Source organism: Hemibagrus wyckioides, linkage group LG19 (genome assembly GCF_019097595.1).
Source record: "Hemibagrus wyckioides isolate EC202008001 linkage group LG19, SWU_Hwy_1.0, whole genome shotgun sequence".
Lineage (NCBI taxonomy): Eukaryota > Metazoa > Chordata > Actinopteri > Siluriformes > Bagridae > Hemibagrus > Hemibagrus wyckioides.
The window spans coordinates 23,621,870-23,634,369 of record NC_080728.1 but is presented as its reverse complement, the minus strand read 5'-3'; the positions used below and the strand labels follow the sequence as shown (position 1 = coordinate 23,634,369).

Sequence of the window (12,500 nt, the reverse complement as noted above, 5' to 3'; positions counted from 1 at the left end):
TGGCTTCACTTTTAGACCAGTTAACCTTGGCGGAGGATAAAATTTGAAAGTCATTTAAGATATCAGTTAAAACATTGACATCATTTTGTGTGTTTATCATCACTACCAGATCATCTGCATAAGCTGATAAACATATTGAGTCATTAGCATGTGGCATATTAAAACCAGAGAGATTACTGCTTAACTAAGAGGTTCAATAGCTAGAGAGTACAACATTCCAGAGAGGGAACAGCCCTGCCTGATCCCTCTGTACACTCTAAAAGGAGCACATAAACCACCGTTAACCTTCAGTACACTCTCAATGTTACTGTACAACACCTTGATCATGGCTATAAAACCTGGGTTGAACCCGAAGGCTTCCAGCACCTTCCACAAATATTCATGTTCAACCCGGTCAAAAGCCTTTTCCTGATCTAGAGAAATCAGACCAGTCTTTAAGCCCAATAGCCTGGAGACGTCCAAAATGTCATGAATTAGATACACATTATCGAATATGGACCTATCAGGCACACAGTACGCCTGGTCCTGGTGAATGAGCTGCTCCATTACCTTAGTCAGTCTCGAGGCTAATGCTTTTGAGAGCAGCTTGCAGTCAGTGCACAGTAGTGAGACCGGGCACCAGTTTTCAGGTGGGTCAGGTCTCCCTTCTTCGGTAGCAGGGTCAGGACGGCCCTCCTGCAGCTCAACGGGAGTTCGCCTCTCTGTGCGCTGTCCCGTGAGGACATCCAGCACGTCCTGCCCTATGACGGCCCAGAATGCCTTGTAGAACTCAACAGGGAGACCGTCTATACCTGACGCCCGTCCATTCTCCATCCCCTGGAGAGCCTCATGAACCTCCTCCAGCATCAGCTCCCTGTCTAGCTCTCTCGCCGCTTGCTCAGAGAGCTTTGGCAGGTCCATGAGGAAGCTGTCCTCCACCGCTTGCCCCTGACCACTCACTGCTGTACAGCTTCGAGTAGAAGCTTACTGTCTGCTGGCGAATTTCAGTGGGCTCAGATACGAGATCCCCTGATTCTGTTCGCACAGCATGTATAAATCTTTTCTGTCCATTCTTCTGCTCTAAACTGAAAAAGAACTTTGAAGGAGCATCCATCTCAGCAGCGCTTTTAAAGCGTGAGCGGACCAGCGCCCCCTGTGCTGTAATGTCTAACAGGTCGTTCATTTTGGATTTTTTACGTTTGAGGGCTTCAATATGCCCTCGATTTCCAGTGGCCTCCAAACGCTGGAGCTCCACTATTTCTATCTCCAGAGCTTTCAGAGATCTAACGATGTCTCTTGTCACATTGAGAGTGTACTGTTGACAAAATACTTTGACTTGTGCTTTTGTCACATCCCACCACAGCTGAAGTGAACTAAAAGCTGCCTTCTCATGTTTAAAACAACTCCATAAAAAAATAAAAGACTCCCTGAAATTAGCATCTTCTATTAGATTAGTGTCAAAATGCCAGTAGGCACACCTAGGTTTTATCTTCTCTTTGGTAATAGTACACTGGACCATACTGTGGTCAGAGATACCTACTGGAACAATAAAACACTGTAAAAACGTCAGCTGATGCTTAAAACCATAAAAAACGATCTGATCTCGCCAGGGAGAGTGTGTTATCTATGGCATGGGCCCACGTGTACTGTCTCTTGTTCTTATGAAAAGCTCTCCATATGTCGCTCAACTCGTGGGCCTCCACCATCTCCCACAGACGCTTCACGGAAGCCATGTGAGGTTCTGTGTGGTTCCGGTCTAAAATATCTGTAGTACAGTTAAAATCACCACCCAGAATTAAAATTTCTGCAGTGTTGCAGTCAGCAATGACATTGTTCAGAGTATCTAAAAACATCATCCTCTCCACTGCACTGGTGGGAGTGTACACACAAATAAAAACTAAAACCTCATTCTCATAAAAGTTTTCACTTTTAAAAGCCTCCCATTTAAAAAATTCTTCAACTGAATAAGAACAAGGAATAAAACTGCGAGCAAAGAGCAAGGCGACTCCACCACTGAGTGTTGTGTTATGACTTAAAATCACCAACCCATCCCACTCCTTCACCCAATCAGCAGCATTGCTGGTATCGCTGTGGGTTTCTTGCAGCATGGCAACGTCAATGTGCTTCTGCTTTAAAACTTCATACAGTTTAGCTCTCTTGATTTGCTCTCTTGCCCCATTAATATTTAAACTCGCAATATTAACTCCTTTCATAAAAATAAATAAAATAAATAAAATTAAACAGAGGGTAAAAACCACTCTACCATAAAAAACACCACATTAGTCATCATCAGAGTTTTCCTTATTCACTCGTGATCAGTTTCTTCAGACGGAAAATTTCAACATCAATAAATGCACCTTCTCTTCTGAAGAACTTAACGTCGTGAATAAACTGCTTACGGTCTGGGAAAAACTCTTCCAATGCTACATTTTTCTGCCATTTGGTGTTCCTTAAAAACTCTTTAATATCATCAGCTCTGTACACAATATTAACCTGTTCCTCCTGAGAATCGAACATTAAAACAGAGTCTGACATGCACTCATCACTGTCTGATTCTCGTTCCCCACCTTTGTGTCCTTTTTGCCTGCTTTTTCCCGTCCCTTACCTTGCTTTTTCCTTTTATTCGGCACTTTAAAGACGGGCTCATCCACCATATCCACGTCTCCTCCGTCCCCCTGCACTGGTGTAGTGTCCGGTGTTTCCGGGCGTTCGCTTCTGCACCTCCGTGCCTGCCTCTGCCAGCGCAGGCAGCTCCAGCACTGCTCCAGAACCCACTGAGCTCTTCTCAGTGGAGCACGGCTTCTCCCGGTCCAGTTGAGCTGAGCATGGCTCTTCCGCGGCCGGTTCGGCCGTGCATGGCTTTTCGGGGCTGTTGCAGCTCCAGTGGGCTTCTGGGTTGCAGGCTGGGCTTGGGGCTCACTCTCTTTCGGGTCTGGTGCAGCAGCAGCTCCGGGGCCCTCAGCAGCCGGCCGAACTGTAGCTGCAGGGGAACGACCCCAGCCGACTGAGCTGCGTCCTGCCCGGTCGCCAGAAACACCGGGTCACTCTGCCTCTCAGGGCAGGCCCGAGCAAGATGACCAGTTTTTCCACATTTAAAGCACTTAATATCTGTATCAGAAGAAACAAACAGATTGTAGTCAAAGCCTTCAACTCTGAATTTAAAAACGGCATTCAGCTCTTCCACACCTTCTTTAAAAACCATGAAGACCATTCTTCTAAACAAAACCAAGTGTTTAACCAGTGGGGACTTACAGCCAAGAGGGATTCTCTTAATGGGGGAGACAATTCGCCCGTGCATCGAGACAGTTCTTTACAGATAGCTTCATCTGAAATAAAAGGAGGGACGTTGGACAACAAGACTTTCTTAGCTGGGGAACTGAGGAGAAACCAGTATTTGCTCATTATTAACAATGATGCCTTTCTGAATCAGATTTCTTACTTTTTCAACACTATTCAGAAACACCACAATGGCACTGTTCATTCTGGAGGCAGAGACAATGTTCTCATGACCCACCACGTTACCGACTGCTAAACAACATTCCTCTACACTCGCCGGACACACAACACAGACACACAACACGGACACACAACACGGACACCGCGCTGGACACACAACACGGACACTGTGCCGGCGAGTCAAACTCTCACACAACCTCGCGCTCGGATCCGCCACGCTTCACCGACACGCTACGCACACACACCTGCACACACACGCGCGACACACACACGCTGCGCACACACTCACACACACAGCTATTGTCCGCACACACTCGCTCACACTCACACAACAAATATATAAATATCCCAAGATCTTAAACGGAAAAGAATTGCACTTTAGTGCCGAAAAATTGGCAAAACGCCAACCGCTCTCACGCGCTCCACACGCCGCATGCGCAGCGAGAGAGAGAGAGAGAGAGAGAGAGAGACAGAGAGAGAGACAGAGAGAGAGAGAGGTCTGCATGAATTGGAGGATGAAGTACAAGGCAAGATCAAGTGTCAGAACTCCCTCTGTGATTTCCACCCTGATGAAAACAATGTAGTCATAAACACAGTGAGATGTGATTTCTGATTTTAAACACTTAATAAACCTCTCTCTCTCTCTCTCTCTCTCTCTCACACACACTCTCTCTCTCTCTCTCTCTCTCTCTCTCACACACACACACACACACACACACACACTCTCTCTCTCACACACACACACACACACACACACACACACACACACACACACACACACTGTACTTTTCATTACCACTCATTCGAGCATTCAGTGTTTCCTCTGAGTTCATTCCTACATACTGCTGCTTATACGTCAGTTTTGTTTCAAAAGGTTTCAGCTAAGATTAAAGTCATTTAGACTATAATGAATAATCACTGAGATTATTGAGGTGAGATGTGAGTGATATTTAAGCTGAGTGATAATATTTATAGGACTGATAGTGTAATGAAAGAAGAGCACAGCTGGTTAAGAACCAATAGGTGTGAATTAACTCTCTCTAATCTTTTTGCTAAGACGGAGAACAAGGAATGTGACGGTGTTCTGTGTTGTAGTCCATGGTTGGTCATGTTTGTAGGCCACAGTGCATTCTGGGTATATTGTAGTTGGACACAGTTTCAGGTGTTGAAGTGACACACTTGGAAGATGACAGAAAGAGGATTAAAGTTGTTTTATATAGCTGATATTTATATTATCAGAAATAATATAATCATGCTTTCACTGTACTGCTTGTGCATTTACATACATTAACCACATAACCAAGAAGACACTCACTTTGTCTCTCCTACATCCTGTTCCATAGTGATGACATCATCATTATCTTCCATCTAATGAACAGATAAAGAAATACAGTGGACAATTTTCCTATAACTGGATGACCCAAAATGTTTTATTCTTTTATTTATACCACAGAAAGTTGGTACTGATTACCAAATAGTGAGATTTTAGTCAATTCCTGTTATCACTTATATCAGTAATAAACAGCCAGGATGTGATTGTGTCTTAACTCCTAAGGCTTTAGTGGACAGATGGATGGCTCTTAACTCCACCTGATTGTTGTGTAGCTCTGTGACACCACACCATGAGAGAGGCATCTGTGATGATTAATTCCACTGATGGCTACTGCTCCACAGTGGACACCTTTTCATAGGTAAGTGTCATCATGTAGCATCGTTTCAGGTAACACCACAGAGGATGCAATAAAGAATCAGAGTTACTAAATAGTCAGAAACCTTAAATCTATCTATCTGTAGACCTTCATGTATCTTGTCAGAATTAAGCAAGACTAAGTTATCCAACATCCAGAGTCTTTTACACAGTCTTTAATTTTATTAATCTGGTGTCTGTCACATGGCTTTATTAAAATTTATAGTAAACATTGTGATCTATTTTAATGAAGAGCTGAACAAAGTTTGGTCCACTGGATTGGAGTAAAAGATTATCACCACTCTACTGATGTGGTTATATTCTCAACAAACCCACAAACCCATAACAACTGTACTTCTGCGGTGGTTTTGTTCCTAGTTAATTTTGCTAAGGGTCTTTCTAAGGTTCTTGTGTTCTGTTGAGATATATGCTGACTCAATAGTGAACCTCTATAGTCACGCAATCTGGAATATTACCAGGTAAATTAAATTATGTTCTAACATTTGAGTGATATGTTTTATGGTGCATGTGTGATCATTATACTGAGGTGCTAGTTTTTGTGAGGCTACATTTTCTAGAGTGTAACAGAATTAGGACTCAAGCAGTATAAAAATGTTGTAGAAATGATAGGATGCTGATCTGCAGATGTTACTAATGTGGCTCTTTATTTCTTGATTGATTTTCTCAGCCTTCAATTCTACATTAATTTGAAAGGGCTCTCTTTAAGCCTCCTTTTCATGCAAGAAGACCTCCATGTGATCTTGCATAATTTCAGGGAATTAATAAACTTTTTTCTGATTAATTTTATATATGAAATTTTAAAAAATGGGCTGCTGGAGTTGTAGTTATCGTGGTTTGGTTTTTACTTAAAAACGAAAGAGGATTTTAATACGACACTGTCATTATAAATATTTAGAAAATGTCCAAGAATAACAAATACTGTATTCTAACAAATACACATACCTGATTTGGGGGTGGTGGTGGTGGTGGTGGGGGTGGTGGGTGTAGCAGTTGACATGGTGGATATGTCTGTATTCACAGAAAGAAAAACACTTTCTATCACACAATTGTATTATTTTAATGAATGACGGCCTCGACACCTGTGTGATTTTTATACCATCCAACTTTATTATCCTTTTTTTGTTCCTCCAACTCCCCTATTAACATGACCTACTTTTTATCCATTGCCCCCTAGAGTCTATATGCAACAACTGCGTACATAATAGCACTCATATATCTATATTCAAACAGATGAATATTACATCCCCAAATTTGATATCGTACATATCCTTGTAACTCAGCACTTAATTAGTTATAACATACTAATGCAAAAATCAGTATACAAAACTAAACCAACCATAACTAGATCAATATTTGCAATGATTGGCATGACAATTTTTCATTTTTTTTCTTAGGGCAGCGATCCGCCTACACCCTTTACAATTATAGATCAAGGACGACTCGGGGTTTCACTTCTCGTCCTGATCTGGTGACATAGTGTGGAGTAGCAGTATCATTCATGTCTGTCTGTTTGGTGTGATCCAGTGGCACTGTGTGTGGAGTGCTCGAAGACATTCTGGACTCAGCATTGACGGGCTGTGCTTTATCTTGCAGAAGGAGGCAATGATTCATTCGGAAAACTTGGCCTTCTGCAGTGCATATGTGGTAGGATCTGAAAGTGTCAGCGGGATTTATGACCACCGCAGGTTTCCAACACTCTGAATCTTGAATTCAGACATGGTCTCCAATCTGTAATGGTGTAAGTGGTCTTGCTGACCTGTTGTAATACTTTTTTGGTACAGCTGCCGTTGTTCGCGTCTAGCATGAACACCTTTTCCACTGACAGTTTTGAGCTGTAGCTTCAAGACAAATGGAACACTGTTCAACTATACTAGCAATCTGTCTGGACATGCCAGGCCAAAAGATAATGTCTCTAGCACGCTGTTTGGATTTTTCAATTCCCATGTGGGCTGAACGAACACGTCTAAGCATACACTATATTGCCAAAAGTATTCGCTCACCTGCCTTGACTCGCATATGAACTTAAGTGACATCCCATTCCTAATCCATAGGGTTCAATATGACGTCGGTCCACCCTTTGCAGCTATAACATCTTCAACTCTTCTGGGAAGGCTGTCCACAAGGTTTAGGAGTGTGTTTATGGCAATTTTTGTCCATTCTTCCAGAAGCACATTTGTGAGGTCACAGACTGATGTTGGGCGAGAAGGCCTGGCTCTCAGTCTCCGCTCTAATTCATCCCAAAGGTGTTCTATCGGGTTGAGGACAAGACTCTGTGCAGGCCAGTCAAGTTCCTCCACACCAGACTCTGTCATCCATGTCTTTATGGACCTTGCTTTGGTCACTGGTGCACAGTCATGAGATTGCCAGATGGAGATAAACTGTTCCCATCAGATTGCCAGCATGGAGATGTCCAAAATGTCTTGGTATGTTGAAGCATTCAGAGTTCCTTTCACTGGAACTAAGGGGCCAAGCCCAGCTCCTGAAAAACAACCCCACACCATAATCCCCCTCCACCAAACTTTACACTTGGCACAATGCAGTCAGACAAGTACCGTTCTCCTGGCAACCGCCAAACCCAAACTCGTCCATCAGATTGCCAGATGGAGAAGCGCGATTCGTCCCTCCAGAGAACGCGTCTCCACTGCTCTAGAGTCCAGTGGCGGCGTGCTTTACACCACTGCATCCGACGCTTTGCATTGCACTTGGTGATGTATGGCTTGGATGCAGCTGCTCGGCCATGGAAACCCATTCCATGAAGCTCTCTGCGCACTGTTCTTGAGCTAATCTGAAGGCCACATGAAGTTTGGAGGTCTGTAGCGATTGACTCTGCAGAAAGTTGGCGACCTCTTCGCACTATGCGCCTCAGCATCCGCTGACCCCGCTCCGTCAGTTTACGTGGCCTACCACTTCGTGGCTGAGTTGCTGTCGTTCCCAAACACTTCCACGTTCTTATAATACAGCTGACAGTTGACTGTGGAATATTTAGGAGCGAGGAAATTTCACGACTGGATTTGTTGCACAGGTGGCATCCTATCACAGTTCCACGCTGGAATTCACTGAGCTCCTGAGAGCGACCCATTCTTTCACAAATGTTTGTAAAAACAGTCTGCATGCCTAGGTGCTTGATTTTATACACCTGTGGCCATGGAAGTGATTGGAACACCTGATTCTGATTATTTGGATGGGTGAGCGAATACTTTTGGCAATATAGTGTAGCTTTGCATTATCCACATTCAAAAGGAAAAGCAAAACATTTTAGCTCTTCACATTCCCCTGTATTTAGGTCTTTAACAGTTTAGAACACAAAACATGTCATTAAACTGAACTTTAGTGCGATAACAACAAAAATATTTACATTTTGATTTTCACTGCCGTGAACATGACTTAACTATAGCATTGATAACATGGACTGAAGAAAATATGGCGCACTACACACGTATCAACACTACGGTACATCAAGAGGCTCAAACAATGCTAAAGGCACTTAAATCTGTTCCAACAGTGTCATAGCGCCATCCTGTGGACAACACAGTGTACTGCCCTACATATGCTCAACTTAATGGACTGTTACAGGCGTTTTGTGTATAAATCTTAACAGGAATGTCTATGAAACTCAGTTTAATCAACAACTTTCAGAACACACATTTGTAATTGATAAACCATTGTTGTTACATTTTTCACAAAAATGTTATATTTGTATTTCGCCTTAAATACATTACCTCATAATCCCTGAACACGTTGTCTCCATCGTTAGCATAGAGTGGGTGATTAGCACGCATGGTGCACAGGCTGAGCTCATTTCAAACTTTTATACATCCGAAAACAACATATTCACCCTTTAAAGGATAACATTTGCATTCCTCAAAACTTCCAGGCATTAAGAATGTATTCTTATTACATTTGCATGCATTTAATACCTGATGAGGGGAGATGTGAATAGTGGATAAAACCCAAAACACGGAGCTGCTGCTTTACAATCAGAGTCTCTGTATTTTCTGAGAAGCACACTCCCCCCTTTCCAAACAGGAGAAACCCCCCAAGGAAAAACAATCAACCAATGCATCACTGTGGCTGAGCAGAGAAAACCAATCGCCACAGATCACACTACAAAATGCATTCAAAAACCACATTCTCCTGCCCCAAATTCAGTGCTACTTGAATAGAATTTATTCACCACTTTTCCCACTTATTTATCAATCTTTGAAATCACGACAGAAGCGCGTGAATCTCAGTGAATCAAATATTTTCTATAAAAAGATTCATATACCTGTGCTTAATGTAAATTAAACTGTTACACCAGTAGGTGGCAAAAACAAGCATCTTTTTATGTGTGAAGTCATTCTGTAAAACACAGACTAATCAAATCACAGTCTTCACATTTCTTTACTTTTCTAAAGCATTTCTTTTCTGAAAAAAAGGAAAAAAAGAAAACTACTTTCCTTTTTGGATTTTTTTCTGCCTGAGGTTCACAGCAATCCTGCAGGATTTTTCACTTGTGCTTGTGTGCTGGATGTTTCTGTTGTACTGAAGGATCCGTTCTAAAACCTGTAGGAATTTCCTGCATATATTGTCAATGTGAGGATTTCATCATTCCTACAGGATACCAGCAGATATCCTGCAGAAAAAAATGAAACTCCTGCAGGATTCCTGTAGGTTATTTTTGTAAGGGTGTGATGGAGTGTGAAGAGAATTAATTCTATATTTCTCACCTAATCCCTATATCTTATATTTTAATCCACTGATCCTAATAAATCTCATGATTGCATTCATTTGTTTTGAACTTGACAAAGAAACAGGACGAGGGACGCTGAGCCCTTGGGTCGGTGTTTACCCCCTCTACTGGTTCTATACCCATCATTCAAAAGCACTGTCTCTATTCACTAGTGAAGGGAATGACACTCGAAACATGAGCAAGGGATAAACACTGTTATTGAACCAGAACATGAAGTAGTCAAGTTGTTGTGTGTGGAAATGAAGATTCTGACCTCACAGATCTCATGGTTATGGGAAAATTAAACAAGCTCAGGTACAGGGTTTCAGTGTGAGCTGTTTCATTTTTTTCAGTACAAGCTTCAAAGCCACAGTGTCGAACATCACATCAGTATCATGAACTAGTGCAGAACAAAGAACAAATCCTCTTCCACCAGCCCCCCATCAAAATCTGTGGCACCAACATAGACCTGTACAGCTCTCAAGCATTAATACTCAACCAGAATAATATAACAGTGGTCAAAATAAACAAATAAATACATTTCAAGAGTTTTTTAACATTTACCTTCAAGTTTGATATTTATTTTATGTACACATTTACTCTGGGATTTAGGATTATAAACATTAATAATTTAAAATTACTATTCAATTTTTATGCATCCACTAGATGGCAGTAAAGCATTTACAAACTGAGATTTGTGTTTCATGAAATGTTTTCTCTCAACTGACCTGCTGAGGGCGCTGTTAGGATGCTGCTGAATTATTATTATCATTATTATTATTATTATCATTATCATTATCATTGTTATTATTATTATTATTATTATTATTATTATTATCATTATTATTATTATTATTATTATTATTATTATTATTATTAAGGTTATAAGAGGTTATTAAAAATACAAACACAACACCTGAATAGTTTTTATTCCTTTATTCCTGCCTGTTCTGATGTTGGTAATTTCCTGACGTCTGATATGGTCACACATTTGTGCTAAACAGTATAATATAAAGATAAAGGGAAAAATTTGTTTTAGAGAGTGCAAATCAGCTGCCATCTTAGTTCTTGCTTGTGTCTGTGTGTGTGTGTGTGTGTGTTTGTGTGTGTGTCTGTGTGTGTGTGAGTGTGTTTGTGTGTGTCTGTGTGTGTGTGTGTGTGTGTGTGTGTGTGTGTGAATTTCATTCATGGAATGTTAGGAAGGGTGAGTCCACATAAACCATGGCAGTAACTGGGTGTCCAGATAAACACTTTATATCTGTGTGTATGTCTAAGAATCTGTTCATCAGAGAGGAAAAGAGAACAGCTGTGTGTGTGTGTGTGTGTGAGAGTGTGTGTGTGTGTGTGTGTGTGTGTGAGTGTGTGTGTGTGTGAGTGTGAGTGTGTGTGTATTTGCATTTGTTCATTAATTACATATCATTATATTACACAGGGGAGTTGTCCAGGGTTTAGGGTGGAGCTGAAGGTGGTGCTGGGATTTGAACTCACAACCTTCTTACCAGTATATAAATATTTATTTATTTTTACTGCCTGAGAAGTTCTATAATGACACTGACCACAGATTCATCACTACAAGAACAACTCACTCAAATCACATCATCACATTACATTATAAAAGCACTTTTATTTAAAAACAAATACAAAAACAATGAAAAAGCTGAATAAAGCTGGGCATAAGGCACAATATTTACTCACTGTGAAAAGGAAAAAGTTGCATTTGCTTGCATTTTGTTTATTTGGATAAAAAGTTCTTGTCATTACCCTTTATATACAAGGAGACAGGAAGTAGGGCTGCTGATGGAGCTGAAACACCCCGACTTTCAGGATTACTTTAACTGCAGCTGATAAAATAATGTCTGTTACAAAAAACTCACACTAGAGACTCTTTCCATAAATGTTAAATAAACATCTCCTATCAGAAAACATCATCCTCCATGATTATACACTATTTTCTGTTATATAGACACATGTTTTAAATCAGTTTATTTTAGGTTTAGATAATGAGTAGCTTCCACTATACAAGTCCCTGTGAAAGATGTTACTGTAGGAAAGATAATGTCATGAAGCCTCACTACAAATATAATAACACTGGTTGAGGGGACCGAATATGGATGAGATTCCGGTTAGAGAATCAAGGCAATGGAGGAAGGCGCTCTTCACAAAGACGGGTTTAGTGAACAGTCTTCCAGTTCACATGAATAACAGGGGGTTTGGTTTTGTGGAGGTCTGATCATATAGTGATCTGTGTTTATGGTCTAAAGGAATGAAAGGAATAGAACAATATAACAATGAATAAAGTGTAAACAAATGTTTAAAGTGGCATATGAACAGTATATCATCCACAGACGTGTCCACAAAATATGAACTATTATCAAAATAAGTAGCTAGATTGTAATAAACAGTTGGAATTAACAAGCTAGTGCTACTCGCGCACCGAGGCTAATGCTAACGCTAGCTAGCGGTTCATAGCGGCAGAGAAAAGAAACAACTGGTGATTGAAATATATGTCTAGGAACATGAAAACATAAACAATAGGCATTAAACATATGTACAGATAATGTACAGTCACGTGCAACACAGGAACGCATCACACAGAACACTACACACACGCATAATGGAACACCTGTAGTACAGCTCTGTTGTGTG

At 41.1% G+C, this 12,500-nt stretch overlaps 1 protein-coding gene across 1 annotated transcript in view; it reads left to right on the top strand.

Annotated features, from left to right (window-relative positions):
• The window catches only part of LOC131370091 (antigen WC1.1-like), a 251,918-nt gene that overhangs the window by 202,978 nt on the left and 36,440 nt on the right, over positions 1 to 12,500 (top strand). The gene's annotated exons all lie outside the window — the stretch shown is intronic.